At 36.7% G+C, this 20,513-nt stretch overlaps 1 protein-coding gene across 5 annotated transcripts in view; it reads left to right on the forward strand.

The window, feature by feature from the left end:
* Nucleotides 1-20,513, forward strand: part of ANKS1B (ankyrin repeat and sterile alpha motif domain containing 1B) — a 442,036-nt gene that overhangs the window by 315,444 nt on the left and 106,079 nt on the right. The gene's annotated exons all lie outside the window — the stretch shown is intronic.

Genomic DNA, 20,513 nt, shown 5'->3' on the forward strand with positions numbered 1-20,513 from the left:
GAACTATTCTATTTGACTCCTTTGCCTGAATAGGTACACAGAATTTGCCTCAAAATGAGTCCAAACACAGCCATGGTAAAGGCAACATTATTCCAAGTAAATATTTCTGGGAATTCTACTCAGGTAGATATGTCTCTCGTCAACTGGCCATTTCACATGTGCTTTGACATACTTTGTTTGAAGTGATTTTATGACTGCAGTATTTAGGCCTTGAAAACTGGAGGGAGGGAAGAAGGTAGAAAAGATCATTTGCAATTCTTAGGTATTTTGTGCTGTGGTTAAGGGAAGGCATTTAGTGGTCCTTAGTGTCAGAGTTCATATAATCAACTCTGAATACTAGTTCAAAATGGCTTAATGCAACTATATACTCATTTTTTTCTACTCACAGTTGCCCACTCTGATACAACTAGAGGAAATAGCCCTTGAACTGATACTTGATTCTAGAATAGGCTTAAGAGGTATACGTGTTTCTCTTAAGTTCTGTAACTAAATCGAAAGTGTATTTCTGACATATGAGTAATTATATGTAGTGATTAAAATTCAAAGCTCTGAGCCACTAATACCCTAAGGCAGCTGTTCTATTTTGCTGATACATCATGCTGAATTAAGCTGGTCACTTTTGGCCTGGCCTGCTCACCTAATTCATAGTCCCTAATGGAATGAAATACTTTATTACATTTTGGTTGACCATCCCTTTACCTCTAATAATTTGTGGAAGAGATAAAAACAAACAAAATCTATTGATTACATAGTCCACAGCTGTGTGGTAGTCAGTATAATTTAAAAAGAAAGTTATGCATTCATTATTATAGATTCATACCCCTGACATCATTAGAGTCACATCCAGAATGGCATTTAATGTCATGTACACCTGTAATTAAATTTATAAAGATGACTTCAGTGAGACTAATTCAAAATTCCAAATATGCCTAAATTCTTTCTTGACTTGAAATATATAAGAATTGAAAATAGTCGTGATATCCACTATGGCTCTTCCTGCTATGTGGTAACTAAAACAAGCATATACTAGTCTAACCAGAGGAAATTACCTATTTTACAGCAAGCTTTTAAGTGTTTCAAAGAGTTCATTCAACCCAATCCAACGTTCTGTAAGTTTGATACATCAGAACCATTTATTCATACATCTTAATTGCCAGCGATCTTAAAGACTGTTTTCAAATAGCATTTCAGGGCTACTATCCGCAGAACAATTCATAAAGTGGTGTCTTAAGTAATATCAGTCGGGTTTACTGAAGTTGGTGTATTTTAACCTCCATTTTCATTTACTTCTATAGTCTCAGGTAGAAATTAACACTGTGTTTCCAAAACATATAGCAAATACCACTTTCAGTCATATATTCTCATTTCAAAGTAACTGTTAGCTTTCTGAAGAGTTACTCTGGAACTGCAGAAAGGTAAGAGAGGGCAGAGTACGGCTAGAGCTTCCACAAACTACTATCCCTCTCTTATCTGTATATCTTAGTTGCCTGGTTTTTATTTCAAGTAGTTAACAGATGCTCCTTCTGGCAACCTTACACAAAACTATGAAGCTGTTCCTAGTAGATAAATTATTGTCTTGAATATGCAGTAGATACAATTAAATTTGTGTTATTTTTCCAGAGCTATTCCACCACTTAGAACAGGTAATGCTCTGACAACAAACACTATCTTTAGAACCAGATGATCTTTTATAATTTGCCCTTTGTAGAGATGTGCTTAAAATCAGCAACACTAGCAACCAAAAAGAGTAATTATACCTTTCTCCTTCTCTAACTATGTCAATTCATTTAACAAAATAAACACAAGGATATCCCTTATGTTTTATGATGGCTTGTTCTTCTGCCTTTTTTTCACGCAGAGGGACAACCATACCTTACATAGGATCCCAGCAGGAAAAACCCTAGAAATTACCGGAAGCCCTGCCATCTGTTGGAGCATAGCAGAATGGGAGCTCTCATATATATAGGAGGTTTGGGTCCATCACCTCTTCTGCACTTTCTGTAAAGAACAGAAGATAACACACAGCCCTCCATTTGAATTTTGGGTAAGCCTCTTTAACATAATTCTTATACAAGGATGTTGCTGGCTTACCTTACCAAACTGAGATCACCAGTCTGTGATCACCATTATTTTATTATATTAAGTAAAAATGAAGTAGTGAAGATGTAGCAAACTAACTGGCACCAAATGAACACAGGTTTTGCAATTTTTTTTCATGTATGAGCTTCATATTCTGAGACAATAGGTAAAGATCATTGTTGTTTACCACTGTACAAATTTGGTAGTACAAAAGGAATACAAAGATTATTTCCTCAGTTAATGGCTTTTCAGAGATAGTATCCCGCTGACAAGCCTTCAACGAATAGAGCTTTATCCAGTATTCCTGGCCTTCCACAAAAATACTGTGTCTGCTTATTTTTTGCTTTTTAAAAACAAAGGTGGAGCAGATACCATAGGCAGAATTAAATGACAGAAAAGTGTTTCCTGTGCAGTCCCTTTCACTGTACTACTTTAAACAGACTTATCATAGATATCAAGATAACCACTCTCTTTTTCAGTCTGTGTAAAGAGGGCGATAAGGCATATTTGTTATGAAGGAACATACAGATCAAAAAATAATCTTCTGGCAAACAGTGAAATAAGAGCACAGTGAAATAAGAGCAAAAAGGTCACATTAGACAGCATCTGGGTGGATTGTGACAAGGAAGAAATGGAGATGAATGACTAGACTTAGATAAAAGATTCTCAGAAGTGTCTTACAGTAGAGTGATCATCATTGCAAAGGTGATTAAAATAGCACACTTAGTCATGTTGTATCCACTAATCTGCAGATAGAACATTATTATACAGCACTTATTCACGCATGTAGTGCATGAAGGCAGAATTTTAAAATGGTACATTCCATTTGGCTTGTGAGTCAAGCAAAGATTATGGAACACCCATTTAATTGCCTCTGTAATGCCACAGCTGCAGTATGTGTATTTCTGCATTCAAATATTAGAAGCTACTTTCCTAGCTATTTTAGCTCATTTTACCTTCATTCTCTTCACTTCCCTGCTAAATCAAGCAGCCCAAGGCCTACCATAAAAAATGGCTTTCTGCAGCCTTCCAGAGGGAGGTGCATCCTGCACCCAGCTGGTCTGCAATAAATTAGAAACCTCCAACATCTCTTCTTGAAAAGGAAAAAGCTTCCATATTCTGGCTGAAGAAAACATTGCTGACATTCTTAAATGATAAACAGACACTGATCTGCTCATGAAATCTTCCTAAAATATTTTCATCAAATTTTACTTAGCAGTTATGCTATCTAGTCTGTCCAACCATCTCTTATAATTCATGGAATTAATTCCTCTGATTCTTAATCAGATGAATGATCTGAAAATTCCTGCATGCAGCCTGCATCCTGGAAACCTTAGACTACTAAGAAAACTTAGACACCGTTGCATTAGTTGTAGTTTATCTTTTTTCACATCAGTTTTCGAAAAAGATTCTTCATTTGTGATTGTTACTGGTTGTTCTCCTTTAAAGGCAAGGTGACCCTGAATATCCTGCAGCCTCTGAGAAATCTAAGAAAATATTAAGTATTAAAAGAGATCTTGTCCAAATGTCTCCAAGGTGAATAAACTATCCCATGTACACCTTCTTTATGCACTTTATGCTAATATTTTATTGTGCACATGGAGACTGATTAAGGATGACAAGATAGTCATTTAACTGAAAATATTACCATCATAAGTAACTTATTTAGAATCTGAGGATGAGAATGTAAAACATAGCAAGACTATCTTATCCTTGATACATTAAATTTGAGAATTATTTCAAAACTAGAAGAAATAATTGACATTATTATTGAAAAAATATCTATAAAAATATAAAAATTAGATACAAAAATATGTGAATTTTCCTAAGTTCAATACTTCTGTTTCTTGAAAAATCAAGGTAGTAGTTAAACATGGAACATAATCTTAGAGGGAGCTGCAGTCCCTGATGTAGATGGCTCTATGAAGCCCTAACTTCTAGGGTATTTGAAAGACACTGTGGCAACTTACCTAGTGAGAAGCAATATAGTTGCGTTATTGCACTCTGCTTGCTTTAATTTGTTCTGCCAAGAGTTGTGTATGTTGGACAAGGCACGTGCTGTCTCTGGTGTGACTATGATGCTGCTAGCCACCAGTCTGTTGTGTGCTGAATTGCGCTGCATAGCCATAATTTAAAAGATTTCTTCCTGGATAAAAATATAAAGATAAGCAATTATAAAAGATTTTATTTCATACTTTATTCTGAGTAATATTACCTGTTCCTCATTCTAGTCTTCTTTTTTCCTCACATAGAGGAAATTCTGGTGTAGTGCCTGGGAAAATGATGTCAGGTGTCATCACTCCCAAATCCCCTGTGATACCCAGAAGATTTTTCAAGATTATCTTGCATAATTTCACTAATAAGGGACAGCTGCCTACAGAACACAAGTATAAAAATTAGTCCTAAGCTTGTATATATTTTAATATGTTTCAAGAAGTCTTTTAATTGATCCAGTTTTTACTATAGATATTGATTAATTACAAATCCAAATATTTTATGGGTTAGACTCAGATAGTCATGTCCTTTTGACCAAAGAAATGGAACTATTACTGATATTCGCTAGTCCAGAGATGTCAGCCCACTGTAGGGAGCTATGCCAAACTGCTTTCCCTAACTGACAACATCCAAGGTAAAGAGGCAAGATCTTTTTCTCTCTTCTTCCTCCTCTTCATCTGTGAAATGTATTCAACTCAAACAAGAGATTGGCCCCTTCCCAGGGGATCCAGAACTTAATTTCCCTAGAAGCTAATATTCCTCTCTGTTCTGCAGCAGAATCATGAGTATTATTCAAGAGTCAAGATACTGTCTGTTCTGCCAGAGAAAAGGAGTTTTTTGCCAAATCTTAATCATGAACCATATAACCTAATAGTCTATGTTTAGAAACTTCTCTTCCAGATGGTGCACATTTCCTTTTCTCATCTTAGGATTTCTGCTACTCAGTTGGACTGTTTATGTTATTCCTTCCTGGTTTTCCCTTGGTTTCTCTCCAAATAAGACTCAGAATTAGTCAATACAGTGCCTGAAAAAATTCAAAGTAATTCTCAAAGTCTCTCATTTGCAATACGTAGTCTGCCTCAGACTAAAAAGCAGTATTTTTAGATACTGTAGTGCCATTTTCCCCAGATGACTCCAAAACTATATCTGAAATTATAAGTACTCTGAATGTTCTGTCATTTCCTTTTATTTGAGGTGGCAGTAATTTTGATGGATTCACATTGCAAGGTTACATTTTGGACTTCCTTGCACTGATAGAAAACAGTAAAGTTTTGAAAATGAGAAGTTTGAAAGGCATTGTTCCTTAGAGACTGGACTGGCAAGAAAAGAAATGATAAATCACTATTGCGTAATAGGAGCATACAGGAAAAGAGAAAAAAAGTTCAATAAAACTCCAAGATTACTAAAAAATGTTCATTGGAAAGGCAGGAGAGAGCTTTTTTTATTGTTGTTTTCATGGAAGAAAACATTCTATTCTCTTTCAGAGGTGTAGAATTTCTCCTAGAAAAAAATAACCAAGAAGCAGGCAAATGAGCACAAATACTGCCATATATACAGTGGGGCACATGCTTTTTTCTCTTGGGTAAGTTAACCCACCTCAGACTTGTGAAGGTGCACTTGATCACATGGTAGCAATGCTGGGATGCTGATGAGAGCCTTTACTGCTGTCTCTTTGCCAAAGGGAAAGTGCTGTTGTACAGGAGCACAGCCCAAATAGCTTTACTTCACTGTCACTCTAGAAGCTTTAAGAACGGTGGTACACTGAGCATCTGAGAAATAAGAGTGAAAAGTAAACATAGACATAAAGATAAGCAAAACAATATTTCAAGAGAGAAGTGGCAGCAGGAGTCAACATGAAGTCCAACAAAACATCCTTAGTAAAACCTCCATCTATTCCATTGCTTTGGCGTCTACTTATAAAAGTGAAAGAGGGTTGCTTAATGTTAGAGTGTTATTGCTGTTTCCAGTCCCTTTTTAATGCTTAGGACTTACAGCAAGATATTCTGATACGACAGATAATTGTAGAAAATGGCTCATGGAGCACAGCACAGTAGATAAGGATTATTAGTATCTTAGAAGAGCATCATCAAATTAGTAATGAACTATATAACTTGATGCTCTCTTGATAAAAATGGTAACAAAAATGAATCATGGTAGCCTTAAGTTATCACAGTTCTATTAAATCTTTGGACAGAGTCACCAAGGATTTAGGTTGCCATAGGTGGGATTTTTCTCTCTCCCCCTCCTACTGTCCAGCCAGTCTGATCGCAGTGGAAACCACCATATGGTGAAGGCTGAAGTTATTGATGTTTGTATGCTGTCATATTACTCTCCTCCTACACTCCTTTACTGGGATATGGGATCCTAACTGGTTTTCACTCTGTCTCTTCTGGGGCTTTACAACACCAGCTCACAGCTGCTTCAGCATTTGTGAGGGAGAGGGAGGGACACAGCAGGCTGTGGGGAACGGTATATTTCAGGCATTTTATATCCCTTCTGTAGGGTAACTATGGAGGTAGCGTCTCCCCAGCTTTCAGGAAACATTGTATTAAGAGGTCGAAGGAGCAAAAGCAGATGAACAATATTGGACTAGAGAGTACTGTACAGAAAGAACCAAGAACAAGATTCATGTTGTGGTGACTGTGATGCTACAGTAATATCAGTGCCTAATAATTCTGGTGCAGTTTGGTAATGCATCCTTTTAAAACCTGAGTGTTGTTAGTTCTGTAGTATGGTAATATAAGATGACGTTATGTCTACACTGATGAGGATATTGGGTTTTTGAGCAGCAAGGAAGAGTGAACTCCTTTTAGGTCATACATACACATTCCCATTTTCTTGCAGCTAGATGAACTGAGGAATTAGGAGCATCATACGGAGCCTGTTCTTTCTTTTTGGATCTGCAATCCTTGAAAGCTGACACAAGCTGTTAATACCAAGTTGTTAATACTGTCATTTGATGACTCTGGAGTGGACTACGTGAAATGTATTTCATGGCTGCCATTCTAGCATCTGTATTTGCCACAAATTGTCAGTGTTGTTGGTTAAAGACTTTGTGTACTCAAAGGCAAAATTATTCGCATGTCTGTGGAGCCGATGCTTCCAAAAATGGTTTGAAGAGTGCTGGCAGGGCTGTGGGGAAGTTTGCAATGGGAACTGATACGCTGATCTGGTGGAGGAATGTGAGCTTGAGAGAATGAGTAAAATGACCAAAAAAGGTCTGAAGAAATACATAGACTGTTGGAAGCAGTTAAAGGAGAAAAGCCGAGTTGAGTGTGAACACGAACAGAAAAGGAAAATATAATAATAAACTGAATAATAATTACTATAGGAAAAATCAGAAATAACAATTCACAGGACAATTAATAATGAATAGGATCAAAAGAAGGAAATTTTCAAAATTACTATATAATTAATTGCTATTTACGCCCCTGAGAGAATATTATTTTAAACTTTATTTTCTTCTCTAAGCTAGTTACTGACAGATACTGTATACCTAGATAGATGGATCATATTTTTTTCATTTTTATGGTACCTAGCAAAATATATTTGAAGTATATTTTAACTATTACAGATAGTTTTTCAACTTTCCACTTATTATTTGACAACCAAATATTATTTTTAAAAAGGTATCTTTTCTGGCCACAAAAGTCTATTTACTTATTTTTTAACCTATTAATAAGGTGATAGTGATAAATCAGTAGCTGTTGATAAGATTCTGGTATGGCGCATGACTTTTTCTATTATTAAGGACAGATCAAGTTTCATATTATAAAAAACATTTTCACATGTTCATAAATTCACACTTAAAATCAGCAATACTTTATTTAAAGGACATCCAGCAAGAATCCTTTTTTTTTTTTTTGAATGAACCTAGTTTTACTAAGTTTCAACTTTTGCAGGCAGTTCTTCTCCTCTCATTAGAAATTATGATGTTAGGAAGCTGGTATCTCCTGAAGAGTGCCTTGAAGAACAAATATGTAATGTTCCGGACAGATTGACACATTAAGGGATTTTTCCATGGTGAATATTGAGATATCTACTGAATAAAATTCCTGAAATTGCGATCAAACTCCACTGATTCCTTCATTCTTTCCCCTTAGCTAGCAGTATTTTCAAGTTATTTCACAACAAATTTCAAAACATTATTTCAAAATTATGTTAAACAGCAAGAGGGAACATCATTAATTAACACTGCAATTGATATGAACAGGTTGCCCGGATAGATTTGCAGTCATCATGACTGATGACGTTGGAAAGCATGGAAGATCACTAGAACCTTCATGCATCAAGAAGTGAATGGAGGTGAGACCAGGCGTTACTTATACAAGATATTTTTCTGAAGTGGCTTTAGCTGATGGGACAAGACTATATTTTTGACAATTCAGAACACAGAAGTATGAACACAGAACATGGGCCTGGCAACCTAGATGAAGCTGTAGCTTGAGCTGTAATAGGAGCACATTTTGTATCTGAAGTGTGAAAAGTGTTTAGCCGATGCCATCTAGAAACCTGCTGCTTTTCCAATTGCATCAGCCTATAGTCAGCCATTTTAATGTTTGTAAATCAACCACTAAAGGTGTTTTAATAAGGGCAGATACTCTGATAAGTCAAAATATGTCTGCACTGGCCATAGAACTTGGAGTAAAAAAGGTGAATTACAGGTTTTAGTCTTATAGAGTCATACATAGCTAATATTATCCCTCTCCCCACTAATATTTGCAAAAGACACTGCAAGTTCTAGCTGATTAGGTATGACTGATCCATTAATATTAAAAAATATCTGAAAAGTCCCATTGTTCCATGACATTTTGAAATTTCACCCCGCTCCACACAATGAAAAATAAAACTCTTGCCTGGTACGAATGTTAATGGTGCTATAGTTCCAGACCTTATTCTAAAAGATCCGCCTTGTTTCATGCTTCCCTGTTTCAGAAAAATTAGTGCTATTTGTATGCTGAAAGGTGCTACTTGCATCCAAATTATGGAGTGATATTCATTTCATATGCTAGATGTTTGTTGTGTTTGTATATCAGAAAGATGTTTACACAGAGGTGATGGATGGGGTCCAGATACAGAGAGTCTTTCAGAATGCTCTCAATAGGCTGCAAAGCTGTTTCTTCAGACATCCTCTTGGGCTTTAAGGTCATGACCAAGTGAACACTATGCGTTATTTGTAAAGCAGATTTTATGTTGTGAATGGTTAATGTTGTGTATGAAATTATTACACAGTACTGTATCTACTTCGGTTTTGTTAGTAAAATACATTATTAGGGAGATACGTAATTTACTGGCATTTTTCAGTTAGATGGATTTATAGAGTAATCAAACCATAGCTCTACTATAACAACATAGTAGACTGGAACACTAAAGTAACATAGAAATAGTCAATGTGCAGGATGAATGCGTATTTGTACAGCTGTGGACCACAACAATTTGTAGGGGGGACCATAGCTTTTCTTGTTAACATGGAGAAGGTCTGTCTGTCCCATGCAACTAGAAGAATGAAAAGGCTTTCAGTGGCTGTGTTCTCAGCAGGCTTCAGGGCAGGGTTAGATAGGCCAATACACTTATGCATTGTCAACCACTATTCTTCAGTGAGCTCACCTTCGTTGCATCATACCCAGCATCCATTCCTGAATACAACTTTTTCTGTCTAGTTTTCCTTTTCTTCACTATTTCTGGCATTTTTCTAGTTCTTCTCACTCATTCTTCTCATCTAATGTAAGTCTTCTTTTTTGCTATTGCTCAGCTGCTGACTTGGAGGCGTAGCTGGGTTTTGTTAAAGCAACACAATTCTCCTCCTTCATTCCCTTTCTCATCCCTTGGAGATGTAGCAAGGTATTAACTACTGATACGAGTTTTTCCCCCCTCATGTTGTGCTGTGATTGGTACCAAAAAAAGAAAAATTTTTAATTCCCTTTCTGTAGTGTATTTTCCAGGAAGAAAAGTAAGATTTTAAAGTGTTTTTTTCCATTCTAGTATGTTTTCCCTGCAATATAGTCTAGCAATAGCCTTTCAATGACTACCACACATCTTCCTAAGCAGAGGCAAAAGATTAAAAAGTAGTAACTTCACTTTTAACCCATCTAAGACAGGATGTCCTTACATTTAAGGCAGCACCTGCCAGCATACCTCCAGAATTAAAGTATGCTCTTAACAAAAAAAAAGCACAAATGGGAAAGATGCACTGTATTTATACTGTTTGAGTGTCCTCTGTACAATAATAGTCACGGGATGCACCATCCAAAAAAGACTCTGTTAGTTCCTACAAATTCATTCCAGCTCTTCCTTTAAAGTTCTTCAGTGCTCTGAGAAGAAGGATTTAGCAAATGGCATCCTCAAGGATGACCAATGAGTGTTAAGCAACATTTTCCTGCCTTTTGTAGGCAAGGATAATGGCATAGAGGATCAAGTCAGCAGGGAACAACACATATGCATGAATAGGCTCAAAGAGATCTAGTTCAATGAGATATATTTAACCTTTTCTTCAGCCCAAAACTGCCAAAGATAAGCTGCCATTATCAGATTCTTCTGAACTGCGGGAAAATACATTGCACTGGAGAAATGCTTCTTCCTTTTAAACACATGATTAGGTATCTTACGGTATTGCTAATTGATTCTCTATGAACAAGATAAGAGATACGTGAAATTTTTTCGTTTCTTCAGCTGTGTTCTGCCAGTGATACCAGATGCAGTTCATAAACAGGACAAGAAAATTTATCACCCAGGCTCTGTTATTATACAGGGGATAAAGGATTTAAATGGTCCTTGAAAAACCTTTCTCTTTGAGATGTTAGAATGATTTATTCCAGAAAGATACTATGGGAGCTAAACGTTTAAAGTAGACCCTGCCCAGCATATTGATCCCATGTGAGTGCTAGTGCAAATGCATTTCTGCATATTTACTTTATTTAAAGGGTCCAGACAAATTTCTAGCATCTGTCAGAATATCACTGAGCAGCTGCAGCACATTATAGCCCCACAGACAATAAATTTACTTTTGCACATGATATAGTTTAAAAATGTATGAAAGGTCTTGTTAATTTGCACTTACCAGTAAAAGATGAAGTTTTGTCGTGGGAACTTAATTTGGCAAGGATATACCCTGGATTCATTTGAAAACATCGTGGAATATTTTTTATTTCATTGATCTATTTTTTAACAGCTTTCGTAAGACTCATGACATCTGCAAGGTTAGAGGAATTTGCGAGCTATGGTGGCAGCTGCTCTTTTTTGAAGAGTAAAACTCTGCTAGAATTTTTTTGATAAGGCAGACCCTGACTATCATATTAGTCTCACCAAGTTATTTGCAATTTATATTTCTAAGACTGCCTTTTCATAAAGGAGACTATAAATGTACATTTCAGGTTAATCAACAGTTAATTAACAATATGAATAAGAGAAGTTTCTAAAACAACCTAGGTATGTATTTCTTACAATTATGTTTTATCTCCTGTTCTTACGGACAACTATAGAAAGATACTGTATCTCAGTCATTATATAGGTGGATTAGTCAGGATATAGAAAAAGGATATAGGGCAGTATCGCTTCTTCCTTCTCCAAGAATTTGGATTAAACTGATGACAGCAGCAGTGGACATATAGTTAGCATGTCTCTGACATATTCCTGTTCTTGAAGGATATTTATTCATACTGTACAAAACAGTGTTAATTATATCTGGCTTCTAGGTCAGCTCCTTAGTTTGGCAGAATTGTATTTCAACACCCGTCCAAGAGTGATTGAAATATACTGTGATTGGCAGTGTATGGAGAGGACACCTGAAGAAGGAACACGTTACGTATTCATGTACTTTCAGGTTCCCCTGACCTTACCTTTTTCGGGTGGGAGGGAAAGGGATTCCGGCCAGAATGTTAATAAGGTCAAAAGAGGTCCCCAAAGTGAAAAAGAGCTGAGACATTGGAAATACCATGGCCTTCCTTTAGTGGCCTGGCTTTCAAGATAGACATAAATTCAGAGAGGAGGGCTAATAGGGGCACACAAGGCTGTTAAAAGGAAGTCCTGGAGTATCTCTTAACTGATTGAACACTCTAGAAACAACCTCCATTTTCACAAGATGGTGGTGAAATAGGAGAAAGACTACCTATGGAGCATGCAGCCAACCTCTAGATCTCCTTGCTTGAACTTTTTTTTTTTACAGCCCAAGCTCCAAAGCAAAGTAGCAATTATTTCATTATCATGATGTATATATATCCTGGCACAAATCTAAGTGTTATTTACAAGTGAATTAATACAAGTTTTATTTACATGTTTGTTGAAAAAAACATTTATATTCCTTGCTATAATAATATCTTGTGCCTTTATACGGTTTTTAAAAGAAAGCTTAAAATAATTTAACCTCAAGTGTGCAGTTTAGTTTCATTTTATATGTAAGAAAATCTTATTATCTGTATAAGTTCAGGGCTGCACCAAATTCATGACCTTATGTTAATTTTCTACGGTATATTTCTTGGACTTCTTTTCTTTTGTTTTAATATATGGCCATGGTAAGTTCAAGGGCATTAGTATTTATTTCTGAATGTGTTACATTGCCAAGTGGAAAAATGAGGATCCGAAGCAGTTATAAGATAGGACATAGTCAAGCAAATCAGAAAAGAAGGGAGAAGTAGTAAATTTTGATTTACAGAGAAGGGATTAAAATATGTAGTGGGGAAAAAATGTCACCATTTTTACTGCTCTGTTTTCTTGCTTGAATAACACTCTGAATGTGCTTTAGCATTAGGAAAAAAACCTGAGCAGCTGAAGGACTTAAGGGCATTGGAGTCTTGGATATATCTGTTTTCTGTACTGTCATTACTTACAAAACATGGAGGTAGCACAGAAGTTTTCAAATGCTATTCAGCAAGCACTAATGGAAGACTTAATTATTTTAAAGCATTTTGTACATACTGGATTAGAGACTTTTTGCAGTATTGTTACTTGGCTTTCTCATAGGCTATCTGATGTTGGGACTCTCACCAGTCTGAGGACAGCTGAAAGTAGTTATTCTCTTGGCTGGGCTCTCTGATGGCTTACATGATCTCAGAGACATGTTTGATGTATTGCAGGTCAGACCCAAAATATTCAACACACATCATGGTTCTGTGGTGACTGCCACGTAGAAATCTGGTCCAACTTCTCATGCAGTGCATATGGAAATATATTGGTGCACTGAGAAAGGGTATTTTTTCTTTGGTGTTTGGTGATTCACCCTGAACACTTTGACAAGGAACTTGCCAGTTGGAAACAGGATTTCTGTGTTTGCTCCATTAGCTGTAAGTGCTAGGACATACATGAAACAGAGTTAAGGATGTGCCTCTTCTCAAAGGGATGAAACACCAGGATCTTGTGTCATGGCTGTTTAGAAGCACAGGACTTCTGCATGCAGAAGTGCAGAATGATTTGCCATTGAAGAGTTTGTCATGAGCTAGAATTACCAACTGCCAGGTTTTGAATATGTCTACATTTAAATAAGTGGTGTGGGACAGAGGATGAAGGGATTATAGAATTAAAGAGAACACAGTTCTCTAAGCAGAGCAGACCAGATGTGGAGCAATGCAGTTTGTGATAATAGTGGTGAGGATTACTTGAAGAGATAATTGAAATAGTTATAATAACCTACCTCAGGATGAAATAGACCAAGGTAGGACACAATTTTACAAAAGGCAAAAATGACCACTTTGTTTTATGAAAATCTTCAATGGATAAAGAAGACCTGCATTTTGATAGAAAAGACTCCATTTGCTGAAAGGCTTACTTTTAACTTGTAAGGGGGTTAAAAAAACCCCACCACTCTATAGGTTTTGTGTAATCAAATACACTGTCTGGGGTAGAGTTAATTCTGGCTGGGATTAAACCATGACAGTGCATAACAGACATTCAGGTTTTGTTAAAACTTCACAATTCAGTATAATCATTCGGGAGAAGCCAGCAAAAGCACTTCCACAACAACTTCAAAAGCATCTCTTAAATCTGGAGGAACTAGCTATTAAAGAGTGTCAGCTAAAGCACTAACATAATACTGTCAATTCAAGTCATGATCCAAATAAAAAATAATGTTTCACTTTAGAGCACTTTAAAATAGTTCCTCCTTCCTCACACTGGATATACTATCTGATTAGCAGAAAACTGTTTACAGAACAGTTCTTTATTCCAGTAGTTAATCAAATAATATGAAAATTTTCAGCAATAAGTACCACTGTTGGGTTTTTTTTTTATAATTCAATATAGGCATCATCCAAAGCCCATGGCAGCAGGAAGAAAAAGTAATGATATCTTCCTGAAACCCATCAGCTCATTATGGAATTAGTCTCCCTGGAGATGACATCTGAACCCCTTTCTACTGCGTTTTCTATTGCAAGCATAAAGTGAGGGTGATAATAAATATAGCTGTTAAAGAAATTGGTCTGCTTTATCAAATGCAAGTTTGTTTACTTTTAATTAGAAAAGGGTTTCTGAAGAAAATAGGTCTGTTTATTCTTTGTACATCATCAATTTTTTTTTGTTAATTAGTCTCCATTAGCATGCTCTGTCTAGTTTCTCAGCTAACTCTTGTCATGCTAGCAACAGAATGTTTCTTTTTGAAGATGTTTGTTATTGCTGAAATTTCTGCAAGAAGCCATAGTAGTGTATATTTTACTGTGAAAGGCTGCCATCCCTAGACCTTGAGCTAACAGCTGAAACTATTGAAGTTCTTTCCAGTGATATTCTGCCCAGTACGTGCCCTGGAACTCTTTCTGGAATTAGAGAAAGACCCACTAAAACATTACTGTTATTCTATATCCATAAAAAACACAGTTCTTCTTAAAAATCAGTATTAAATAGAAAAAAAATTCTGATTATGAACTGAACTAACAGTCAAATAAAGAAGAATTCTTCTGCCTGCTTTAATAACTTTTCTTTTCTTCTTATTTTTTAGGTTATTGTTTTCCTGCTTCAGGACAGTCCTCCCCTCCCCTTAATGTACCAGAATTGCAGGGCTTAGTCATCTCTTCCCCTTCCTCTCCTCCCCCAGTAACAGAACTTTTCATTTATGCTTTCGTCCTTTCAAAAAACTAAAGCAACATTTGTGTTCTCCTCGTGATTTATCTGTAATCCCCTGAAGTTCAAGGAAAACTTGAGCAGAGTATTTTTCAGAATATATGGGTAATAAAATGAGCCTCTGAAGAGCTTCTCAGGTTCCCAATTTAAAATCCTTGCTTCACTTTTTCTGCTGTTGTGGACAAGACCCTAAATAACTTTTTAATGTTGATCACTGACTCCTGATCTAGGAAAACAGGATTCTCTTGAGAACCCATTAACACCATGTAGTTACCTGGAAGAATTACTGCTGGGCAATACGGACACCTCCTCACCTGTAGGGATTAAGCATTTTGGCATCTGCAGGCCCATCTGTCTTTAAATTGAGAAACCTAGGCATGAGGTTGATGCTAAATCTTCATGATAAGGCAAAGAAAGTAATTATCAGTGGGCCATGGGAGCAACTGTCAACTTTTTTGGTTTTTTAATGGCATGTGCATGGTTTCAGGTAAAAGCAAACAGTAGCTTGAAGATTTTCATTTGTTCAAAAACGTTACCAGACTAAAGCCATTGATCATATATTTTAGAATGCTGCTGCTCAATTTAAGCTATTTTAGAGGATCCTTGCTCTTGGGATGTCCAATCCAGGTATCATTAAATCCAAGTGTCATTAAAATGTAATGAATTAGAACTCACTGACCATCCTTTTAAAAGCAGTAAAACAATTAAACGAAGCTGCTTAGAGTTTGGTCCAAAAGACAGGAACTCAGGGTCACTGGCTTCTCCACAGGTATTGATGGAGGGGGACTGGACCTTTGTTCTAGTGTGATGGGAGGTGGATCCCTTAGACATTTAAATCACTGTTTTCCCACAAAATATTGCTGTTTTCACTTAACAGTTATGTAAGAATAAACATTTCCTATAGTAAAGAGAGATAATGTGGCAGAAATTCAAAACCCAGCTACAACGAAAAAGAAATTATCAAAAACAGTTTGATTTAAACTCAGTATGCCACATATCACTGTTGGCAGCGCAGATGTATTCTGTAGGGATGAGCAGCCATTCTTCATAATGTCAGAGTGCTTGCCCTGGGAACTCTAAAGATTTCAGTTCTGCAAAGCGCTAAGCAATTCCCTAAGTTCCTGTGGCTCCCCCGGCTTGCTTTAGGTCACCACATTCAGAGGTATAAACCCAGAGAGAGATACTGTGCCCCTGCTGAAACTGAGACTGTAAAAGACAGATAATAAGAAAAAGTGACTGCTAAACAGAGTGTGGAGAGGAACTGATAATGCTTTCTACCGTAGGAAATTATCTGTTTTACTTGGTATGTTTTATATTTAGTATGCGTCCTGGTGTTTTGACTGCTTCCCTTTTATGGGATGTATTTGGTTTGTAAAGGGTGTCGGTTACTCCCTACGCATTTGGAAGCATAAATGCGAGATGTTTCTGATTACATATAGGTTATCATTGATTAATGTGTTCACTGAAGGATCAAATAATAATACTTTACATTTATTAGTTTACAAAATACGATCATTGTGGCATACTAGTGGATGCATCAGAAATAACTTCTAGCATCCTTTAAATTTGCACTTCACACAACTCATCAATTTGTGCCATTGGATGCACTGATTTTTTTCAGCCTGACTTTCAAAGTGTTTGTGGTCACTGGCTAAATTACTATTTCTTCTGAACAGCATTTCCTTTCCAGAACTTGAATTTTATTTCACAAAACCTAAAAGCTGTGTGGAAAATAAATATATGAAATATAAGCAAAACAATGCAGCAAGCCTACCTATGTTTGCACAGAGTACTTAAAAGAAATTCTTAATTTGATGTTTTGAGAGTTATGAATAGCAGTTTGCCTCTAGTATTTAACTCTGTCAAATGAAGAAAAAGGGAAGTGAAGGAGTACAAGCTGAAGGTTACAAATCTTATCTGAACAGCAGCTCATTATTGGTACAGGTATTTGGACTTAGGAATTACTTCTGCTTTTTACTGTCATTCAAAAGGAATGAGGTCCTTCTGGGCCTTACCAGGAATAAGGTAGACCAGTGGTAATTGGCAGAGGACAGAGAACACACATGAACATCATTTAAGAGTACCTTCTGCTGAAAGTATCCTATTACTTTGTTTCCCCATGCATAGAGACTGGGAGAGTCAGGTTTTTTCCCCCCATATTTCTTTACTGCCGTGAAAGTATTTGAATTACACACATTGGTAGAATTATCACAGTAAATTTGAGATTAAATTTATACATTACTGAAATGGGGAAAGAAAATAATGAAGTGAGTTATCTATTCAGATAGGATCATTTGGGCTTTAATGATTTATTCTGACATATCCAGGACTTGCCTAAACGTCACTGGCAAAGGCAAATCCCTTAGATTTGTGGGGTTTGTTGTGTTGAATGTGGGGTGTTTGCGTTCTGTAACAGACCTGGACATCATCCCTGCTTAGATTCAAATACCCCATCTGCCATTTGGGCATGAGTCCTTGAGGCATGCCTGCCTTAATGCATGACGGCAATACATTCGCCAGAATTTTCACAAGATTAAGTGTGCTGATTAGAAGGGCGCTGTAGCTGTTCTCAGAGTGATTTATAGTTAAAGAATAACATCTTAAATGAGCAACATTAATTTCTGGTAATTATTGTGCAATAACAATGCAATGTGGCAAACATTTCGTCATTAACTAGGGTAGTTGTTATTGCATATTAGAGTTTGCTTGAGATTTTGTATAACTTACTGATAGGCAAACATTCACGTGTTCATATAGAAATTACAATATAATTAACATAAATGTACTGTATAATGCTCACATCTAATTGCAAATACTAAAAGGAACAGCAATTTCAGAATAATATGATTGCAAATTGTCAAATAAGGTTTTTCCATTAAGTTAAAATAACTTTTTTGAACTATATTTTTTTCTATTTTGAGAAGCCTTTCAAAGTTACCTTCTGCCTTTCTCGGTTATGATGAGCTGAATTTCTCTTTAAATGGTAATTTAATTTTTTAAAATGGTAAATTAAAATGAAATCCTTCTAAGTAAATGCATCAGTGTCTGAAATAATTTACTTATTAAAAGACACTATATAAACACCCCAGAATGAATTGGCCTGGTGGCACTCCATGTTTACTGAACTATTTTATATCCTGCTTAGCAAGTTCCAGAGTCTGAAGGAGTCAGTGGGGAAGTAACTGGGTAGCTGAGCACAGAACTTGGCTCGCATAAATTCATCATTCAAATAGAGAAATTCACCTCAATACCAGCTGTGAACATTGAAGGTAGAGTTTATTTTTTAACTTAGAATTAACACCAAAATATCTGCAGGTCTTATTTCCTTGGAACTTGCATGCTGCCTTGTCTCTTTCTTAGAATCACAAGTAATTAAAGTTGGAAGGAACCTCTGGAAGCCATCTGGGCCAAATGTCTGCTCAAAGCAGAGCCAAGTTAGATCAGCTTGCTCAGGGCCTTCACCAGTCAAGTATAAATATCTCCAGGGATGGAGATTCAACTTGAGCTTCTCTTGGTAACCGTTCCAGTATTCTTTTACTCTCATTGTGAACACTTTTTTTCTGTCATCTAGTATTTTTAGTATTGCGACCTGTTTCTGTTGGCCCCTTATCTTATCACTGTGCACCTCCAAGAAGTGTCAGGTTAAATCTGCTCTATACGCTCCTATTAGGTTGCTGAAGACAGCAATAGCATCCCCACTTACCCTTCCCTTCCCGGGACTGAAGAAGCACACTGAACAAGTTCTCTTGGCATCTGCTTTAGGGAGGGTTGATGTGCGAGTGTAACTGCTTGAGGCTTACATGCAGCTTTACTGACAGCTCCTAAGTGTGGACACTGTCCAGCTCCTTCCTTCCTTCCTTCTCAGTTATGTTGGTTGAGAGGCTTGGAAAGAAACAGGACCAGAAACATGTTTTCAAATACTGAAGTCCTCAGATACAACTGGGAATATACATTAGAACCTGAGGTTTAATGTGTCACTGCACCATTTATGTTCAATGGTATACTTCTTTTACCATAAAACAACCATTTCATATTAAAAGAGATTACTTTCATAAAGAAAGACAAAAAAAGCTTTTTTGAACTTGTGTACAGTTTCACAAATATATCAGATTTCTTCCTAAGCATTTAAAAAGCACTGTGTTACTATGCTATCCATGCACTAGCGTAAAGAGATGTAATCTAATTTAAAAGCTTAAGTCTAGCAGTTTGTGCACTTGGGTAGTAAAACTCTTCTCAGCAATGGCTCGTGCAGATGAGCAGTTCTGCTTTCAGGTCAGGATTTTACAGGTATCTGCTGGAGGTTATTTTTCCTGCTCAACTTTCTTTGGTTAGTTTTGGGCTACCATAGAAGTTTGTGCTTATATGTGGTTTCTTTAGTTGTCTATCTGACCCCACTACAGCAGTAACATGTACAATACAGCAAATGTCGTATTGGAAGCAGTTCTGCTCTAAAGACAACAACTTTTCTTTCCTTCAGTCTTTCCAGTGACTTCAGCAAAGGCTCAAGGAAAATTATATCCTTCTGCTTTTATTTCTCCTATCATCTTAATAAGAAAGGAATTAAACAAAAACCCAGGATGGTTTCTGTTACAATTGCCTCAAAAGTTTAGATTGTGATTTTTTTGGTAACTACCTCCAGCACTTTGTCTTTCTGTGTCCTCTCCAATTTGGGGAAAATCCCAAGGATTTTCTTCAATATGACGAACAGGTGAATACCATTCCTTCCCTTCTATAGCTAGCATAAGGAGTGAAGTGACTTCCTCAGATTATGCAGAGTCTCTGGCAGTATAAAAAGTTACAAGACTTGTCAAAAGTGGCTGCTCCATTTGGTGTTGTCAAACAGCAGCCTCTGCCATGAGTATCAGCACAATTTGTCGTGTTCTGGCAGGAAATAAGCTGGGGGTAGTAATTAAACACCACAAAGTAGCGAATTGCTGTGTCTGCATTTCTTTTCTCATTTGCTTTTCCTCAACTGTCCACTACATGTCAAAAATAACTCACTTTCAGACTAGTCTATTAAGCTTCATTATTATTATCATCCAGGCTAGCTAATTTGTACCAATTCCCTTCCTTGTCTTCCTTTTCAGAACATTAAAAACACTCCATTTCACAATGACATACATTTTCTGCTTTGCCCTTTGTGCAGCCACAGTTTACCCTGGGCAAAGAGAATTTCTCTTTGCTCACAAGCAAAATTTTGGGAAGGGGAAGAAGAACAGGGAAGAGAACATGGGAATAGGAGCGGGAAGGGGACACATAAATGAATATGGGACTTTAAGGAGAACAGCCATGACAGGTGCCTTCTGTGTCCAGAAAACCCTCAACAAATAGTCAGTGTGCAATGCGATTTTATTTAAATGTCTGCTTTTCCTGCTGCAGAGATGAATATCAGAAATTGA

The sequence above is a fragment of the Falco peregrinus genome, chromosome 6 (assembly GCF_023634155.1).
Source record: "Falco peregrinus isolate bFalPer1 chromosome 6, bFalPer1.pri, whole genome shotgun sequence".
In the NCBI taxonomy this organism is placed as follows: Eukaryota; Metazoa; Chordata; class Aves; order Falconiformes; family Falconidae; genus Falco; species Falco peregrinus.